The 20,016-nt window shown below is 38.1% G+C and overlaps 1 pseudogene; it reads left to right on the top strand.

Annotated features, from left to right (window-relative positions):
• Positions 1-823, top strand: part of LOC108515493 (DNA-directed RNA polymerase II subunit RPB3 pseudogene) — a 6,588-nt pseudogene extending 5,765 nt beyond the window's left edge.
• Positions 824-20,016: the final 19,193 nt, after the last annotated feature.

The raw sequence follows: 20,016 nt of genomic DNA, 5'->3' as shown, positions 1-20,016 counted from the left end.
CCCCCCCCGCCCAGACACACACACAAGTAGGGGATGCAATGCCTTAAGCCAACCAGCCCACCATGTCAAGTTCATCATCCAGAACACCAACATGGCAGTGGCTATTTCGATTCTGAGTGTCTTCTCGCTGAGGTGCCCATAATAGTCATTGACTGGGTTCAAATTGATGCCAATTCCTCAGTTATTCATGATGAGTTCATGGCTCACAAACTTAGATTAGTTCTCCTCATTAGTGACGACATTGTGGACAAGCTGCTGTCCTCCTGGGACTTCCCACGTGAAGAGTTCTGCGAGCGCTTGGTGGAGTTCACCCTCGATGTGCAGTGCAATGAAGAGCAGACTTGACATGTCGCGTCTTGAGACCTCATCTCCAACAGCCCCAGGTCATTCCAGTGAACCAAGATGATGACCCTAATGACTACATGGAGCAGGATGACATTCTCATCATCAAGTTGAGAAAGGGCCAGGAGCTGAGACTTTGAGCCTATATGAAAAAATGCTTTAGCAAGGAGTATGTCAAGTTGAACCCTACTGCAGGGATGACTTTTGAATACAATCCAGACAATGCCATGAGGCAGGCAGTGTACCCCAAACCCAAGGAGTGGCCCAAGAGTGAGCACTTGGAGCTGGATGAGGATGAGTCACAGGTGCCCTGTGACCCGAAGGGCAAGCCAGAAAGGTTTTACTACAACATGAATTCCTACGGCTCTCTGTGTCCTTAAACCATGTCCTCTTAGATCTCACTGGATTGAAGAAGCAGCTGAGGGATTTACAAACTCAATTAAGCCACGAGATCCAGAGTGACATGCTAACTATAAACTAGCTGCAGCTTGCTGCTTCAGCAAGAATGGGGATTCAAGCCAGCAGCTGGATTTGGGGGGTGTCTCTTAAGACTCTTCTAGTTTTTGGAAATCTAGTCTATTGTTGCTTGAGCTTCTTGGCAGGTCATCAATACCAACTAGAAGCAGGTAATAGACTACTAGGGATGCCAGCGGTTTTTAAGCGGGACAGTTTTTTACTGGCCCTAACTGCTAATTGCCAGCAGTGCTCCACAGATCCCAAAACATCCCTGTTAGCCTGTTTCCTAATGCAGCTGTAGGGGAGCCAACCGGACTTCTCTCCTGGTTAGTTCAGCTCTTTACTTTAAATGCTTTCTGTCCAAAAGGAATAATTTCAATTGTATCTTAGATTTCTGGTTTTAGGATTAAATGTCACAACCTTCATTCAAAGGGCCTATAAACCCTTCCAGTTCTTTCCCCAGGGCTGGCCTACTAGCAATTCAAATTTCCAGGTGTCTTTAATTTGAGAAGTAACCTTCTGGGAATAACATCAGACCCTGGCTGTGCTCTCTCCACTATGTAAACACAATATTTCACTCTCTACTCAGCAATTACAAACCCCTTCACCACCAATACCTGATTATTTAGTTTGTTGGTGGTGGTGGTGGTAGTAGTGGCAGTGGCCAGCAGGGGCAAGGGCCCCTCCCACATACACAGAACTATTTCATTTCTCCTAAATGAAGGCTCTGGCCCTGACCTCTTAACACTGTCTCCAGGGAGGAACATTCACAAAGCAGTTAATTAGGCAGCCCCAAAAAAACACAGAAAGAAAGAGATATTTATTGATTAACAGAAGTTGTCTTTTAAAAGTGTTTATTTTGGTAATGAAGAGCACAACATAGTCTCAAAAAAATTAAAAAAGAAAATAAAAAGAAAAGAAGACACAAATAAATCCCATGTTCATGGATTAGAAGACATTGTTCAAATGTCCATACCATCCAAAGTCTACACATTTAATGCAATCCCTATTAAAGTCCTAGTAACATTTTCACAGAAATTGACAGAACAATTCTAAAAATTGTACAGAAGTACAAAGGACCCCAAAGTAGCCTAAACAATCTTAAGAAAAAGAGCAAAACTGGAGGCCTCAAACTTTGTAACTTTAAAACATATTACAAAGCTACAGTCATCAGAAGATCATGGTACTGCAATAAAGATAGACATACCGGCTAATGGAACAATACTGAGAGTCCAGAAATAAACCCACACATATACAGTCAAATGATCTTTTACAGGATGCCAAGACAACACAATGAGAAAAGGATAGTATCAAAAAATTGGTGCTGGACAAACCAGATATTCACATACAAAAGAATAAATGTGGATCCTTATTTTATACCATACACAAAAATCAACTCAAAGTAGATTAAAGACTTAAACATAAGACATGAATTTATAAAACTCCAAAAAGGCAACATAGGGTAAAATCTTCATAACATTTGTCTTGGCAATTAATTCTTGGATATGACACCGAAAGCACAAGTAACAAAAGCAAAAATAGACAAATGGATTTACATCAAGCGAAAAAGCCAAAAACTAAAAATCTTCTGCATAGTAAAGGAAATAATCAACCGAGTACAAAGGCAACTTACAGAATGAGAGAAAATATTTGTAAACCAGATATCTGACAGGGGTTAATATAAAATATATAAGAAACTCAATAGCAGAAAATAAAAATAACTATCTTCAAAGAAGAGATACAAATGATCAACAGGCATATGAAAAGACATTTATCACTAATCATTAGAGAAATGCAAATCAAAGCCACACTGAGGTATCATCTCATAATCCTTATGATGGTCATTATAAAAAATTAAAAATTAAAAAAATAAAGTGTTGACAAGTATGTGGACAATTTTGAACCTTGTGCACTATTGGTGAGAATATAAAATGATGTTGCTACTATAAAAAAAAAAACAGCATAGAGATTCATAGAAAATTAAAATAAAAACCACCATTTGATCCAGCAATCCCACTTCTGGGCATTTATCCAAAAGACCTGAAATCAGGACATGGAAGATATTTGCCCTTCCATGTTCATTGCAGCATTATTCACAATAGATAAGAATTAGAAACAACTGGCCAGGCACGGTGGCTCACACCTGTAATCCCAGCACTTTGGGAGGCCGAAGCGGACGGATCACGAGTTCAGGAGATTGAAACCATCCTGGCTAACATGGTGAAACCCCGTCTCTACTAAACAAACAAAAAAAAAAATTAGCCAGGCATGATGGTGGGCTCCTGTAATCCCAGCTACTCTGGAGGCAGAGGCAGGAGAATGGCGTGAACCCAGGATGGGGAGCTTTCAGTGAGATGAGATTGTGCCACTGCACTTCAGCCTGGGGAACAGAGCGAGACTCCATCTCAAAAAAAAAGAAAAGAAAAATAAAAGAATTAGAAACAACCTACAAGTTTATCAGCAATATGCATGGATAAAGAAAATGTAATATGTATTTATACAATAGAATATTATTCAGCCATAAAAAGAAGAAAATTCTGTTACGTGGATATACCTTGAGGACATTATGCTAACTGAAATACGCCAGTACAAGAAAGACAAACACTACATGATTCCACTATACAAAGTACCTAAAATAGTCAAACTCTTGGAAATATAAAGTAAAATTATGGTTTCTAGATGCTAGAAAGAGGGATAAATGGGAAAATTGCTCTTCCGTGAGCATACAGTTTTAATCATACAAGAGGGAAAATTTTCACAGATCCGCTCTACATTATGCTTATAGTTAACAATGCTGTACCATACACCCAAAATTTAAGAGGAAAGATCTTATGTGTTTTTTACCACGATAAAAAAAATTTGTAACATTCACAGAAAATATACATTTTTTTTTACTTTATTTGTACTTATGATAGAACCTTTCGATCTCCAGCTCAAAGGCAAAAAGTAATCATTCCAAATTAAATTATCTTAGTTAATATGGCTGTTTAGCATAGGAGATATTGATCATCACACTCCAACTGAAAAATAAAGATGTTCTAATCTCAATATCCTGGCCTCTAATAAGAATATAAAATTATAAATGCAAATTTTCAACTCCCAAGTGAAGCATGAAATTCCAGAGCCACTGTATACTGGGAGTGGGAAAAGTGTATGCTTATAAGTAAGATTCATTTTTTTATATTTTATCTCCCTGGAGGAACAGCATCTTTCCTCAAAGAGAGAGCCATCCCAGTGTAAACCATAATACAATGACAATCAAAGGGATATCCACAGATAACGATGTTCATTACATTGCCTATAATTGCTTTAGCCTAAAGGACAGCAGCCCAAAAGTATAGATCCATGGCAGATCATTGTATTTAAGCAGTCAAATATGTATCCTTCACATTTTAAAATATAGCCACTGGCCCCAAAAATGTGAGTTCTACTGTCCACTTTTCTCACACTGCCTTCCACACAGTATAAAACCTTTCATCTTGACATAATTAGAAGACTCTTCCAACCAAGTAAAACTATGACTTGCTCACATCCCTACTTTTCCCACATGACCATGGCAAAATCAGATATTGTCAAATAACTGGAGGACCCCAATTCACCATAGACTTTTCATAAAATGGTTAAGAGGTAGGAGCCTAGGGTTCATGGAGGAAATCTGGGAAGAACTCATGCTTAGGCTAATAAAAAATACAGTTCATTCATTCAGCTCCATGAAGACAGGAAAACTATGCCATCCTGATCTTCACTATGTCAATGGTCTGTAAGTGCTCAGTAAAAATTCTTCAAATGAAGCAATGTCCAAAGTTATCTGGATTCAGTCTGGAAAAGAGTAATTAAGCTTTTGTTTTTGCTTAATATACATGCCCTGACAGTATATTAAAATGCTTAATCAAACAACTTTTTTATGGTCTCAGAAATCCTCATGATATTTAACATTATGAAATCTACATATTCAGAGCCACCTCTAGTCTATGAAATTAAAGTATTTACATATAATTTATCCACTTATATTTTCTTCATAAAAGGCATTATTTAAGATATAGCAACTAAATCAGAGAATTCCGGATAATTGCTTTTATTCATAATTTTATCCAAATGATGAAGTTCATAATTACACAATGTTATAGTTATTAATATATTAAGGTAGACCTTAAAAGTTCACAGCAAAAGAGTAACACAGTGTCAGAGACTATGCAATGTACCAAATAGGATATTGACTTTACTCTGCATAATGTGCAAACAAATTTACATATATGTCTTAAACTTAACCCCTGACCTTATAAATGATTGAATGCATCCAGTGGCTTATTTTCTGTAAATCAGTAAGTAACCTCAAATGAATGCATCAATTTTCACAATGCATGCATTGCTAGTATCATCTAATATTTTTATTTCAAGTAAATAACCACATTATTCATGCCAGTAGCTGGTACAAACCTTTACTATTCCTCTTAAATCACTTAGCTGGACTCACCCACTCATTTTTAACAGATGGCCAAGCCTCCTACCTCACAGAGAAAATAGCAGCCATCAGTCACAAACCGCACCTCTTGTATTATCTGCATGTTCCCCAGCTTTTCCTCCTTCCCTTCTGTCCCAGAGGATGTCTTGCCTCTCTTCCAAAGATAACACTTTAATCTGTACTCCTGATTTCATCTTCTTCCTTTCTTCCTCTCTATATTTATTGAGTGCCTTCTGATGCCAGAATATTCTAAGCCTGGGAACACAGTGTGAAATAAGACACAAAGCCCCTCTCCTTGTGGACTTTGCATTCTATTATGTGTCCTCCAAGGCCTTTTCAATATTCCCCATCGTTTTTTGAATCTTCACTGTATCCTCTGTCATGGCTGTTCTCTTTTAGCTTACAAACCTGTTTAACTTGTCCTCATCCTTAAAATGAATCTGCTTATTTTGCTGACCTTGAAGGCATGTATCTCCTTCCCTTACTGCTGCACTTCTAGGATCAGCTGCAGTTTCTGTTTCTACTTTCACTTCCCCTTTTCACTCCTCAGTGCACAGCTATCTATTTTTCTTTTGTTCTCTGTACTCCAGTGAAACATTTATCCTTAGCCTTTGACACAGTCTTCCTTGCCTTGAATCCTCATGAATCCTAGGACAGAATATAGTTTATTCTCTTGGCCACACTTTCTGCTATTGCTTCATTCTCTGCCTGCAACCTTACTGTTTGACTCCCAAGATTTCTTCTTTGGCCTTCTTTTCTCATGCTGCCCATTCTTCCTGAATCATCCTACCCACACTCATGGTTTCAATTACTACCTATGTGCTAACAACTCCAGAATTCTGTTTTCAGACCCTTCTGAATTCCTTATCTATATTTTCAAGTATCCAAAGGCATTCTCATTTAAATAGCCATGTATCATGTGCTAAAGATGTGGCACATATTGCCACAGAGAAACACAGAGAAAATATTACTAGCTGTGGTTATAGAAAAGCTCCAAAATCTCCATGGCTGAATAACATATGAGTGTTTTGTTGGTGGTGGTGGTGGTGGTGTTGGTTTTGTTTTTGCTCACGTAAGGTCCAGTTGGAGGTAGTGTTGCAGCAGTGTGGTGTTGCAGCAGTGTGGTGTGGAGGGTAAAGGTGGTTCTGGGACCCAAGTTCATGAAGAATCTCCCCTTTATTATGTGGCATGCCAGGTCATTCAAGAAAGTTTTATCCAGCGGGTGGATGGGAAGAGTTTGGAAGGGGTGGAAGATTTTATGTGACAGTTTTGGAACTGATATATTTTCACCCACATTCCACTGAACGGAATTCAGTGACATGGTCCCACCTAGATGCAAAGGGGTTGGAAATGATAGTCCTTGTCTGGGCAGCCACTTCCTGTCATCCTCTATATTATGCAAGAGGAACAAATATTTAGTAGTTGGTTAAAAGTGTTTGCTACAGAAATCCATGGGTGACCTTTCTAGACAGAATTTTGTTTCTTATCAGTTGAATAAGGATTGCGAAGAGTGAAAGTGGAGATGAACAGACTGATTCTTTTCTGGAAGCACAATGCTAGTGTTTAGGTGGTCATTTAATGTTCTTAGAATCAAAACTTGGCTGTTAAGGAAGGGATAAAGCTCAGGAAGCAACTGATTTCTCTACCTTCTATTTTTATTTCCTTTAATCTAAAGTTCATACAATTTGAATGTCAGAGTGTCATATGTTGCTGGATATAGTTTGAATGTTTATCCCCTCCAAATCTCATGTTAAAATGTAATCCCTATTGTTTGAGGTGGGACCCCATGGGAGGTGTTTGGGTCATGGTGGCAGATGCCTCATGAATGGCTTGGTGCCATCCCCATGGTAATGAGTGAGTTCTTGCTCTGGTAGTTCATGCAACAGCTGGTTGTTTAAAAGAGTGTGGCACCTCCCTCCTCACACCATGTGATAGGCCCTCTCCCTCTTTGCCTTCCATCATGATTGTAAACTCCCTGAAGCCCTCAGCAGAAGTAGATACTGGCACCATTCTTCTTGTACAGCCTGTAGAAACATGAGCCAATTAAACCTCTTTTCTTAGTAAATTACCCAGTCTCAGGTTTCTTCATAGAAACACAAAAACAATGCTAGCACATTATTCTCCTGCATTTCTTATTTTTTTCCTCTTTAAATATATAGTTATTTTTCTAATAGTAAAGGTATAGATTAATCTTTCCAAAACTCAGTTAATCATTTCATTCACTGAGTTAAAACATTCAATAATATCCCCAATGATTCCAAAAGGAAGTGCAAACACATAAGATGTCATGAAAGCCAGTACAATGGGACTCCAGGCAACCTTACCTGCCTTTCATGGAGCTTTATTGTCTGCTATCATTTCTGTACCACTTTCGCCCCCCTAAGGTCTATTTTCCACTGCCAGAAAGCAGATGGCCACAAAGAAAATGCTGGGAGTACTCTTCCCCATGTGGTTTTTGTTTAGAGTCATCATTGAGAAGCATCACACAAGACTTGGAAAGCAAATGCTTCCAAATCCAAATTCCAAAGACTGGGAGGGCATTATTCCCCAAATATTGTGAGCAGGCACGTAGGTGGTCATGAGATTTGAAGCACATTATGAATGAACACTTGAAAATCACCTCAATAAATATTCTGCAGTGAGATAGTCTTTATCTCCCCGAAAGCCATCCAATGAGAATAAACTTCTAATTCCCTGCATTAAACATTTCAAACTTGCAATAGATAGAGTAGCTGAGATTTCCTTGAACAAATCTTGACATATAATATGTCCATCATTATGCCATAATGCTCTCAAGTGGATACACACACCACACACACACACATATACATATATAAAAACCAAAATTCTTACCACTACCAAAATCCAATTCATTGTTTTGATACATGCTTTTTCTGTGTGACATGCCCTTTTCCTGACATTTCTGTCTGACAAAAGTCCTCTTCATCTTTCAAATTCAAATACCACAATCTAACTGAGTCCTTCCGCAATTCCCCCAATTATAGACACATGCTCCTTGGGGAGCTCATGATATCTTGTTCATACCACTTGCATGGTATTTCTAACATCATTTATATGCCCTCACCTTGTAGAGAGAAATTATGTTTCATTACACTCTGTGGCCTTAGTTCTTAGTACACACACAGTTGTATAGTAAACGTTCAATAATGTGTTGGATAAATGATCCATTTTGAAACAAAATGTCATTAATGTAGATGAACATTTTCTTCACAGCATACTCTGAAAATTGGGAGAATAAACCCACATGCTGGGAGTATATTTAAGATTCGCTGAAGCATTCCAGGAACCATCCCCCTTCTCCAGTAGGACACAAGCATGAAGGGACAGATAAATGAGCAATGGGAAGACACATGCAATCCTCCACCTCTCCCTCACCTTTCTCCTCTCAATCTCTTATCACTTATAAAATTAGTTACTTCATTTATTGGCCTACTGGGAGGAGGTTTTATACCAATCCCTGACTCCAGTATCCACCATTACACGCTTTTCCCTCCTGAAGACCTACTGTACAGAAAAGGACTCCTCCATGTTGTCACATTAATGGTTCTAGGTGTCTGACCTTCCTGTAGGAGGTGCCCCAGTTGCCCAGACAAGTGGCGCCACCTGCCTGGGTGCAGGGGAACATGCTCCTGCTGCATTGCGAGGCAGGAGCAGCACCGCCAGGAGCTGAGACCCAACTGCGACGTCAATTTTCCTTCATTAACATGGGGTCAAAATGGCTCCACTTTTTAAAATGGCTCCTTTTTAATTAAATTGATGCCAGCTTCTGTGTTTCACCCTATCCCAGGAATTTTCAGTCCGTGACTTAAGGCAAGGACAGAGAAAAAATAAATAATAGTTTGATTAGCCCTTTTGCTTGGATTTTAATTTCCAGAAGCTTTGTTCAGGTCAAACAGCATTCAATAAACTCACAACCACATATTCCATTAACTCATGCTGCAAATATGACATTGATTGGGCAGTGAAATTACTAGGCGTTTTCTGGGGGCTAGAGTAGACTGATAAAGTAAGCATACTCCTTGCCCTCTTGGAGCTTACAGTCTTGGGAGGAAGTGCAGGAGAAAATAAATACAAAGAAATGTTCAATATAGTATAAGGTAAAAGTAAGTTCTATAAAGTAAAATAGAGCAGAGCAACAGCATAGAGAGGGTGGGAAGGGGCAGATGGAGCACACACTTTTAGATGGTGTGGGTAAACGTCTCCAATATAATGAGGAGCCTTCTGTACTAGACCTGAGTAAAGGAAATAAGCCATGGAAATGGAAAGATCTATGGGAAGAGCATTCCAAACAAAAAAGCATAGGAAGATCCTGAAGCCTGGAGTGTCTAAAGAACAGCAAGAAGGACTGATGTGGCTTCAACTGAGTAGGAGGAGACGAGCTGGAGAGGCGGGCAGGGGCTAGTTCTATGAGAGTCTTGCAACAGGAATTGAAACTTCCACGTAGGTCTAAATTATTGTGACACTTGTGACAAGACTTTAATTAGGGCCATGCTCAATGTTCCTTATTCCTCTTGAGGAGTGAAAATAAATTAGGCAATCTAGAATAAGTAAAACCAAGAAAGTTATTTCTGTTGCCAATTGTCCTGTTATTTGTCATGCTACCTATTTTCTAAAAGAAATTACCTTACTAAAGCATCTCATTTATTTACACCCAAAGGGCTTTGCATAAACTGAAAATAAATCAGTGTGAGGGTTTTACAAAGTTGGGGAAATTACTTCTCAGCCTGAAAGTAGTAAGGGAGATTTTGCCAATGACCTTATGAAATCTTTTTAACTTCCTAGGAATACAATCATGTTTTCAGATCTTTCCGAATAAACCTTAGAGATGATATATTGTTTTAGATATGAGAACACTGTTATTTCTGCAAAAATTGTCCAGGTCATTAGTGGCTGATTATTCACATTTCTGCAGTAGCTCAGTATGTAGAGTGGGCTTTGAACCTGATACAACCAGACTTACAATCTATTCTCAATCTTTCTACCACTCTGAACCTCAGTTTTACAAATTAATTGATAATAGAATCAAATGTAGATACCTGGTCTAGTGCCTGACACATCACATAAACTTTAAACTAGTGTTTCCGTGTCCTTAGCCACTCGTATTTCATGAAGCTTGTGGACAAGAACATTGCTGTACTTACTTCCCTGCAAAATATTCTCCAATGCCATAGCGTATTTTGTCCCCTCCATTCACTTTTGCCTTTCAATTACCATGTTTCTTAGAGGCTAAGTCAGTTTCAGAGCCCTCCTTTCTCCCCAAATATAAAAACCTTCAAACTGGAATGGGCCTCTGAGGTAACTAGGAACTGTGTCATATCATATGTACAACAAACAAATAGATTGCAAACCTATTCGACAGGACTTTAAACACATATTCTGAGCCTATCTATTTCATCTCACAGACCTGTGTTTTGATTTGGAAGACATTTCAACACATGTAAATTCACTCCCATTGATGATTCAGACACTTAACCTCAGAATATGGTGTATGAATGCTGTCTGCTTCCAGGATCTACAGCAGCAATGTGTTACTTGAAGAAAGAAAATATATAGTAGAACCTGGCACACATTTGTTTCCAACTTCTTGCTGTAATGGAGTTTTCAATTTCTAAGCTCCTGAGGAGACACCGTTGACAAAATACACACACACACACACACACACACACACAAGTACATGCATGCACTCACACATGCACACACACACAGCACATGCATTCACTCACACATGCACACACACACACAAGCGCATGCATGCACTCACACACGCACACACACACACACACGCTCCAACTTGCTGTGTGTATGTAAGGGAGCATTTTGCGGATTATTCCAGAATCTGCAAATCATTAGGATCAGAGGCAAACCCAGAGTTTACTGATTGGCAGTTTTGTTCACTTGCTTCCAATGCATTGTCACTTCTATATAAAAATAATCTATCCCGCCAGGCATGGTGGCTCACGCCATAATCCCAGTACTTTGGGAAACCAAGGAGGGTGGGTCACCCGAGGTCAGGAGTTCGAGATCAGCCTGACCAACATGGTGAAACCCCGTCTCTACCAAAAATACAAAAATTAGCTAGGCGTGGTGCTGGATGCCTGTAATTCCAGCTACCTGGGAGGCTGAGGGAGGAGAATCCAGGAGGTAGAGGTTGCAGTGAGCCAAGACTGCGCCACTGCACTCCAGCCTGGGCAACAGAGTGAGACTTCATCTCAAAAAAACAAAACAAACAAACAAAAAATGATCTATCCTACACAGGATACAGACCTGTCTGCCTATTCCGTAATGAACTGTCCCAGACAATGAAGCCTGAGACAAGCCCATAGCTGGGTTTTATACTAACATATGGCACCATTCCTACATCTATTCTTGCTACAAATGGTTTATATATCATTGTCGGTTTATTAAAACTCAACTCAAAACACATGTATAAAATTTAAGTAGTAAAATTGCGCATAGATCCTGGACTTCCTTAACAATCTCAATATGTGAAACACATTTGCCTTCATCCATGGCCTTTGGTGCTCTTTTCTTATGAACAGGCATGGTCAGGACATTGGGGCAGACTTACCTGAGAGTCAGATTTCCTGGACTTTAAAGGACACTGAAGAATCTAGGACGTGTTTAGGTTTATATTTTCCTACTTTTCCCGACTGGGCTCTGAGAAGCTAGTAGCTGGGTTGGAGCCATATTGAGGAAAACAGATCAGAGAAGAGAATTGGAAAGCCACTGTAACACCGGGAAAAGGCAAAGTAACCCTTTTCAATATTGTCACCTTTTCCTTTGTCTTTGATCGGAGTTCTTTCCTTCTACTCCTGAATTTTCCATTTGGTTTCTATGCTGCCCATCCACAAAAACCCACACCTAGTGCATGTTACATATAGTCTTGCGGTATTGTTTGTCCTTTTAGCTTCGACAAATTGGAAAGAGAATGGTTTTTAAATGTTCCCATTTACAGATTCCAGTTTTCACCTTTACTATTTTGAAATATGGTAAGCACTTTGCCAGCGTTATCTTCATTAGAATTAGTGATCATTACCATTCATAAAAATATTGTAATATGAAACAAATAAATGTCATCTGCAAGAAATCATATTCTAATTTGCGGAAAATTCCCTAGCTTCACTGTGAAGAATCTTTTGGTAAATCCTCTGGCATGAGAAGGAAATAACCAATATTTCAGAATGGAAATTATCCAGTGTGGGCAATTATACCACGGGCAAAAGTACTTTACCATACTCTGAAGGAAAGTTTTAACAAAAATATGTTTAGAATATCTGGTTTGCTATATGAAGAATGAGATATATTAGATTGATGCAAAAGTAATTGCGGTTTTGCCATTGAAAGGAATGGCAAAACCACAATTAATTTTGCACCAAGCTAATAAATCAGATTCAGAAAAACCTTTTTGGAAACATGACTCCCAGTGACAACATTTGAATGTTAACAATTTGCTTTCTTCTTTGGATCTCCCTTCTTACCCTTCCTTATATTGTCTTATGTTTAATTTTCATAGGTCATTATTTAGTTAAAGCAAAAAAAAATGAGGGATTAAAACAAACTCATCTTTGCCTGGTACCTATAAGGAAGTGCCCTAAATATCATTAATAATAAGCTCCCTTCTTTCCATGTCACATTTTTTTCCCTCAGGTTTCTTCTGTTGTGTGAACATTCTTTGATGGGGTAAGTGTAAAATAATTACAGCCACACATATGTTGCAGGTATCCCCCAAAACACGAAGCAGCAAATTGTGCTTTTTTGTAAGTAGAGAAATAGAAATAAAATAGCAGTTTCCAAAATGTGAGCCCTAGATCGGTAGTAACAATACCACTAGGAACTTGTTAATAATGCAAATTATTAAGGATCTATCTCACAGATACTGAATCAGAAATTCCGAAGCGCAGTCCAGCAGTCTGAAGTTTAAACAAGCTCTCCCGGTGATTTTCATCTACTCTAAAGTTTGAGGATCAGTGACATAAAGGCGGATTTTCTAACTAGGATAAATGAATTGTCTCTACCTGTGTCCATACCTGAAGACCTTTAAGGAGCCCTGCATCACGACCAATGACAAAATAATAAACTGGTTACACAGGAAGCCCAGAGTTAACTGTGGAAATTGCCAATTAGTATTGAGAAGATTGAAATGGGACTGGGTATGTAGCTTATAGGGGAAAAATGAAGACTTTAGCATAAAAAATAAAAATGCAAAGACTGGTGCATCTATGCAAGTCACAATGTAACTATTTTAATGCTATTATACATTCATAACTATTAGACATGAAACAAAAATTCATTTAAGTAAACTAAAACAATGTCACCTGAGGATGTGTGGTAGGCAGAATTCTGGCCCCTGTAACCTGTGTCCTCAGTTACTCCCAGGAATATTTTAAATTGCATGGCAAAGGGGACTTTGAAGATATAATTAAAGCAACTCATCGGCTGACTTTAAAATAAGAAAGATTATCCAGGTGGACCTAATCTAACCACATGAGTATTTAGAATCAGAGGTTTTCCTCTGGCTGGTAGCAGAAGGAGAAGTAATGTTCAAAGCATAAGAAGGATTTGACCTCCTACTTTGGGCTTAAAAATTAAGGGGGCCATGTGTGAAGGAAATAGAGACTCTAATATAAAACTGGATTCTGAAAACTACCAGTGAGTTTGGAAGCAGATTCTTCCCCAGACCCTCTAGATAAGAAGCCTCCAGCCTCACTTATACCTTGATTTCAGCCTTTGTAAAGTGCTGATCTGAGAGGACCTAGCTGAGCTATGCTGTACTTGGACTCTGATTCACGGACTGTAAGATAATGAATAGGTATTGTTTTAAGCTGCCAAATTTGCGGTAATTTGTTACAGCAGCAACAGTAAACAAATATTGGGTGTTAATTTTAAATGCTGTTACAGTCATCCCACTTTGAAACGAGCCTGCTGCCTTTGACAGCAAAAGAACCAATTGGTAATTTAACATTCAGAACACAAGGTCTTCACCAGCTTTTGTAACATTCAGAATGTCTGAATGATCCTTTTGGCTTCTACCAACAAGCACTCCTTCAGTACATTTGTCTTGAGGGCACACTCACTTTTCTTGTAGGCTAAGATAGCAAGATCTAATATTTACATAACCTCTGGAAACTAAAAAGAAGTACCTGTCTCTTTCTTTTGTGCTCCTGCCTCAGAAGGATCTTTCTATGTAAAGGAAACTTAGCTCACATGGTGCAGAGAAAAACCACAAGATAGCTCCACTGCCACAGCTTGGCAGACTTTAATATGTAACATATTGTCAGACCTCAGCACTTACAGGAAAACGGAGCCTTTCAAATGTGAGTTCAGTCCAGGAATTTTCATTTTGCAGACAAAGATTATACATTTAACTCTTTTTATGTAAGGGAAGGATGAAAGGGACTCATGAGTTTATGAACGCTATCCACATAGTAGAGCCCCCAGTTTCTTAGAGAAGTCATGCTGACAAGGAGACCTGGAGCAAAGGGGAAAGGTGATATATTAGTTTTTAGCACTGCCATAATGAAGTACTGTAGACTGGATGGCTTCAACGACAGAAATGTATTTCTCACAGTTCTAGATCCTAGACATTTACACTCAAACTCCTGGCAGGGTTGGCTTCTTCTGAAGGCCCCTCTCCTTGGCTTGCAGATGGCAGTCTTCTTCTGGTGTCTTCACCTGGTCTTCTGGGTATGTCTGTGTCCTAATCTCCTCTTCTTATTAGAACACCAGTCATATTGGATTAGGGTCCACCTCTAATGACCTCGTTTGACATTAATTACCTCTTTAAGATTGTTATCTCTACATACAGTCCCATTCTGAAGTGCTGGGGTAAAGACTTCAATATTTGAATTTTGGAGGAACATGATTCAGTCCATAACAGGTGAAGTCCAGTTGCTTCAGGAGTATAACTTCATCTATTCACGACTGCCAGTGACCCTCCCAGGCAATGCATCAGAAACTTTCCCACCGCTGTCAAGGAACCCTAGAAGAGGTTTATCTTCCATATATGACCAAAGAGGACAAATGACCATGTACTCCGGAATCCAGGTCCAAATCACTAACATAATGGCTAGGTGTTTTTGCAAAAGTTAGGTGGTGGGAAGTAATACAGCCAAGATAAAGTAAAGTCTTCTGATACAAAACCCAGTGGCTTTTCTTGCCTTGTACCATTAGTCCTGATTTACAGCAGAAAACTCCTCAAGAAATCATATGCACTCTGTCTTTATCAGAGTTAGGATATTCCATTAAATTAGAAAATCATTAACATTTATCCACCTAACTGTTTACCTCTTTGCATTCTCTCCATGCTTCCTGAAGTAGCCATAGAATAGAGATGATAATTGTGGCTTAATTCCATGTATTTCTTTCACAGAACATAAAAGCTAATTAAGATAAACCTCGACATTTATTGAGTCAAAATGTTACAGATGCTGTGCTGAGTGATTTACACACATTATCTCAACAAACTCACAATAACTGTATGAGCTAAATACTATGGTTACTCCAATGTTACCGAAAAGAGAACTGATGCTTTAAAAGATTCAATATCTTACCAATGCCAAAGAACCAGTATGTAGTGGAGCCAGGTCTACCAAAGATTATGCCAGCTGCCTCTCTGATAGTGATTGTCTTCCGAATATAGTAGGCAAAACCTCTGTCATAGAATGCAGAAAAGTGACCTCATCATTCATGAGTTCCCATATACGATGAACAAATAGAACAAATATGCTGGCAAAATTCACTACAATTTTTGTATTATTATATAATACAAGGACAGGTCATCAACTTATCATTACAAAGGTTGTTTCTGTATGTGAAATATTTCATGGGCTTCTAAAGATGTGAAGCCTCTTTCTGTAACATACCAGAGTATAGAATTCTCTGTTTTTAAAAAAGCATCACCTTCATATATTAAAATGAAATTAATAGTAGAACATAATCTTCAGACAAATGACCATGTACTCTGGACTCCAGGTCCAAATCACTAACATAATGGCTATAGCTACCTACCTCTAAGAAAGTAGGAAAAGTTATGGGCATTTTCAAGATAAAACATTAGTATCAAGTACTGCTTTTGTGAGGACAAAGAGACCTATCTCTTATCCTGAAAGCAAACCTAGACCAATTCTTTTCAGGAACAAAATTAAGCCATAACACACTAGTAAACTTGCTAGGAAAAAACAATTAATATTTGAATAACACATAAATTCCTATTGATTATTTCAAGTAAACTATTACCACTTCCTGGTAATTTTTTTTTTTATTTATCTAGTAGGCTGTGGAGAGCAGCTTCTGTGTTTTCTCATCAAGCCTTAACTTGAAACAACGTGTCTGCAAATTCAGTGCCAAGACTAGGACTCCAGCTTCATTGAAAACCGGGAGGTCTGCTGGAAGCACCTCAGCATTTATCCTCTTCCTAAACTCTGGAGAGGCACAGCACCCTCTGCTGGTTAAAACCCTGGGGCTACAGCACAAATATCCTTCCAAGAAATGAAACAAAGATTTCATATAACCGTGTGCTGCAAAATTTTTCCACCAGTAGATTTGCACTAAAATAAATGTTAAAAGAATTTATTTTGGCACAGAAAAACTATACTAGATAAAAAATTGAATCTACACAAAGGAATGAAGAGCACCAAAAATGGTAAATATATGAATAAATATAGAATGAGGTTGTCTTCATTTTAAAGTTTCTTAAAAGATGATTGGCTCTCTGCTCCTTTCTGTTCCACAAATAGCCATGTTTTCTTGTAAAGTGCCAGACACATACCTAAGACATAATGGTAAGGGTCCAAGTCACCAGATATGTCCACATTGGGCACCTGGACACTGGGAATGCTTTAAAACTTCAACAAAGAGGAGACTGTCATCATCAATGACTCCTTCATTGTATAAACAACATGGTGTACATATACCAGTAGGATTTAATACATGGCAATTTCAGTGGCACAGTCAAGGCTGAGAACAAGAAGCTTGTCCACAATGGGAAGGCCATCTCTATTTTCCAGAAGCCATATGCTGCCTACATCAAATGGGATGATGAATATGTTGTGGAGTCCATTGGTCCTGAGGCTCATTTAAATGGCGGGGCCAAAGGGGTCATCACATCTATCCCTTCTACTGATGCCCTCATATTTATGATATTCCCAATGTCAACATAGTTTCCCTCTTAGACTCCAAGAACCATAAGAACTATGACAACTCCCTCAAGATTGTCAGGAATGCCTCAAGTATCACCAATCGCCTTTGCCCTCTGACAAGTCACCCAGGATAACTTTGGCATCATGAAGGGAGCAAAGTTCAGATGATCACTGATACCAGAAGACTGTTAATGGCCCATCTGAGGAACTGGCATGACAGTGTGGGGCTGCCCAGGACATCATCTCTGCATCTCCTGAATCTGCCAGGATTGTGAGCAAGGTTATGCCAGCTGAATGGGCAGTTCTCCAACATGGCTTTCTGTGTCCGTGTCCCCAGTGTGTTGGTTGTGGACCTAGTCTACCATCTGGAGAAAGTTGTCAATTGTGATGACATCAAGAAAATAGTATAGCAGGTATCAGAGGGTCTGTAAGGGGCATCCTGGGCCACTCTGAGAACCAGGTTGTCTCCTTTCACATTAACAATGGCGCCTACTATTTCTCTTTTGATGCTGGGGCTGACATTGTTCTCAAGGACCACTTTGTACAGCTCATTTCTTGGTACAATAATAAATTTGATTACGGTAAGAGTGGTGTACCTTATAGTCAACATGGGCACCAAGGAGAAGAGCCCTGAGCTGCTAGTCCCAGCAATAACAAGAGAAGAATAAAGAGGTTTTCAGCTGCTGGGGAGTCCTTGACCCAACTCAATTTCAAAACACACTAAAAAGCTCCCACTCCCAATAAGGTTTCTATCCTAGACTGCCTGAAGAAGAGAAGCAGCTTAGAGAGCCCTACCTTCTCATGTACTGTCAATATAATACAAGTACCCCACAACCAAAAAAAGATAATTTTTAAATAAACACAATATGCTAGGGTTTGTAATACATAGAGATTGTAAATGTAAAAAAGTGGCATATAGAACAGGAAGGAGGAATGGAAGTATACTGTCATGAGGCAGAGAAATGATATAGTAAGATTTGAAGATAGACTCTGATAAATTAAATATGCATTCATAAGCCCTATGCACAGAGCAATCACTAATTTAATAAAGTGGTGTAGATAACAAGTTGAGTGGTGATAAAATGGTATTCAAAATTGCTCATCCAAAAAGATATCAAGAAGAAGAAAGAAACAAACAAAACCTAAAAAAAATTAGAAAAAATAGCAAGGTCACAGATTTAACCCAATCAGATTGATGGTTAGATTCAAGATACGTGGGTAGATTGGATTTTCTTTAAAAAAAAAAAAAAAAAAAAAGACACAGCAAGAAGCACACTTCAAATATTAATATAAAGGCATAGATAGATTTAAATAAAAGGATGCAAAAATATATATAATACAATTGATAAGTATTAGGGAGTTGGATTAGCTATATTATTATCTGGCAAAGTGGACTTTAGAACAAGAACTATTATTATTTGGGAAAAGAGGGACATTTCATGATGATAAAGGGGTCAATCATGAATAAGACAAAGCAAGTCTAAATGGATGTGTACTCCAGAACAAAGCTTCAACAAAGTTTAGCAAAAATTAATGGACTTGAAAGGTGAAACCGAAAAGTCTACAATTACAGTTAGAGATTTCAAAATTTCTCTCTAATCCACAGAACAATTAAACAGAAGATCAGTAAGGATACAGAAGATTTGAACAACAGTCTCAATTAACTGGACCTAATCGATAGTTATCAAGCACTCTAGCCAACAGCAACAGAATATACATTGACAATGAAAAAGTTGCCATAGACCTGGTGGACCTGAGACATAAAGGAAGTCTCAACAATTTTTCAATAGACAGTTTCAAATTTTATTATAATTAGTAATAGCAAACATTTTTACTGTAGTAAAATAAACACATAAATTTAACCATCTTTACCACTTTTGAGTGTAGAATTCAGTAGTATGAAGTATATTTATATTATTGTTCAACAAATTCTAAAATATTAAAATCATGCAAAAATGATTTTTGACTACAGCAAATTTAAGTCATCATAAATGACCAAGAATTGAGAAAATGAATGAAAGCAAAATGCTAGACCTTTGAAAAGACCAATTATATCAATCAATTAAACTTCTAGCTAGGCCAATTGAGAAAAAATAGAAAGAGGACACGAATTACAATATTTTGTAAATTACAAAAGAAATATCAGAGCAGAACCTATGAATATTAACAAAAAAAAAAACTGGAAAATTCCCCAATATAAAGATATTAAATAAAATACTTCTAAATATGCCACAGATCAAAGAAGAGGTCCCACAGAAATTTAGAAAATATTTTGAACTAAAAAAATGAGAGCATAACTTATCAAAACTAAAACTGCAGCTAAAGCAATTCAATCTATATATTATAAATCTATAATTTTAAATGCTTATATATAAAAAAGAAAGATCTAATACATATGCTCAGAACTCCTGTCATAAGTTGGTAGTAAAGAAGAGAAAATCAAACTCAAAGAGTAAGAAAGCAAGACAAATAAAACCAAGAGTGAAAATCAGTAACACAGAAAATGACCCACAATGGAGAAAATCAAAGAAAGCAAAAAGCTAAATCTTTGAAAAGACCGATTATATTGATCAATTAAACTTCTAGCTAGGCCAATCG

The sequence above is a fragment of the Rhinopithecus bieti genome, unplaced genomic scaffold, assembly GCF_001698545.2.
Source record: "Rhinopithecus bieti isolate Rb0 unplaced genomic scaffold, ASM169854v2 scaffold_34373, whole genome shotgun sequence".
Lineage (NCBI taxonomy): Eukaryota > Metazoa > Chordata > Mammalia > Primates > Cercopithecidae > Rhinopithecus > Rhinopithecus bieti.
The sequence above is the reverse complement of the archived record's forward strand: the minus strand, read 5'-3'. Positions and strand labels throughout refer to the sequence as shown.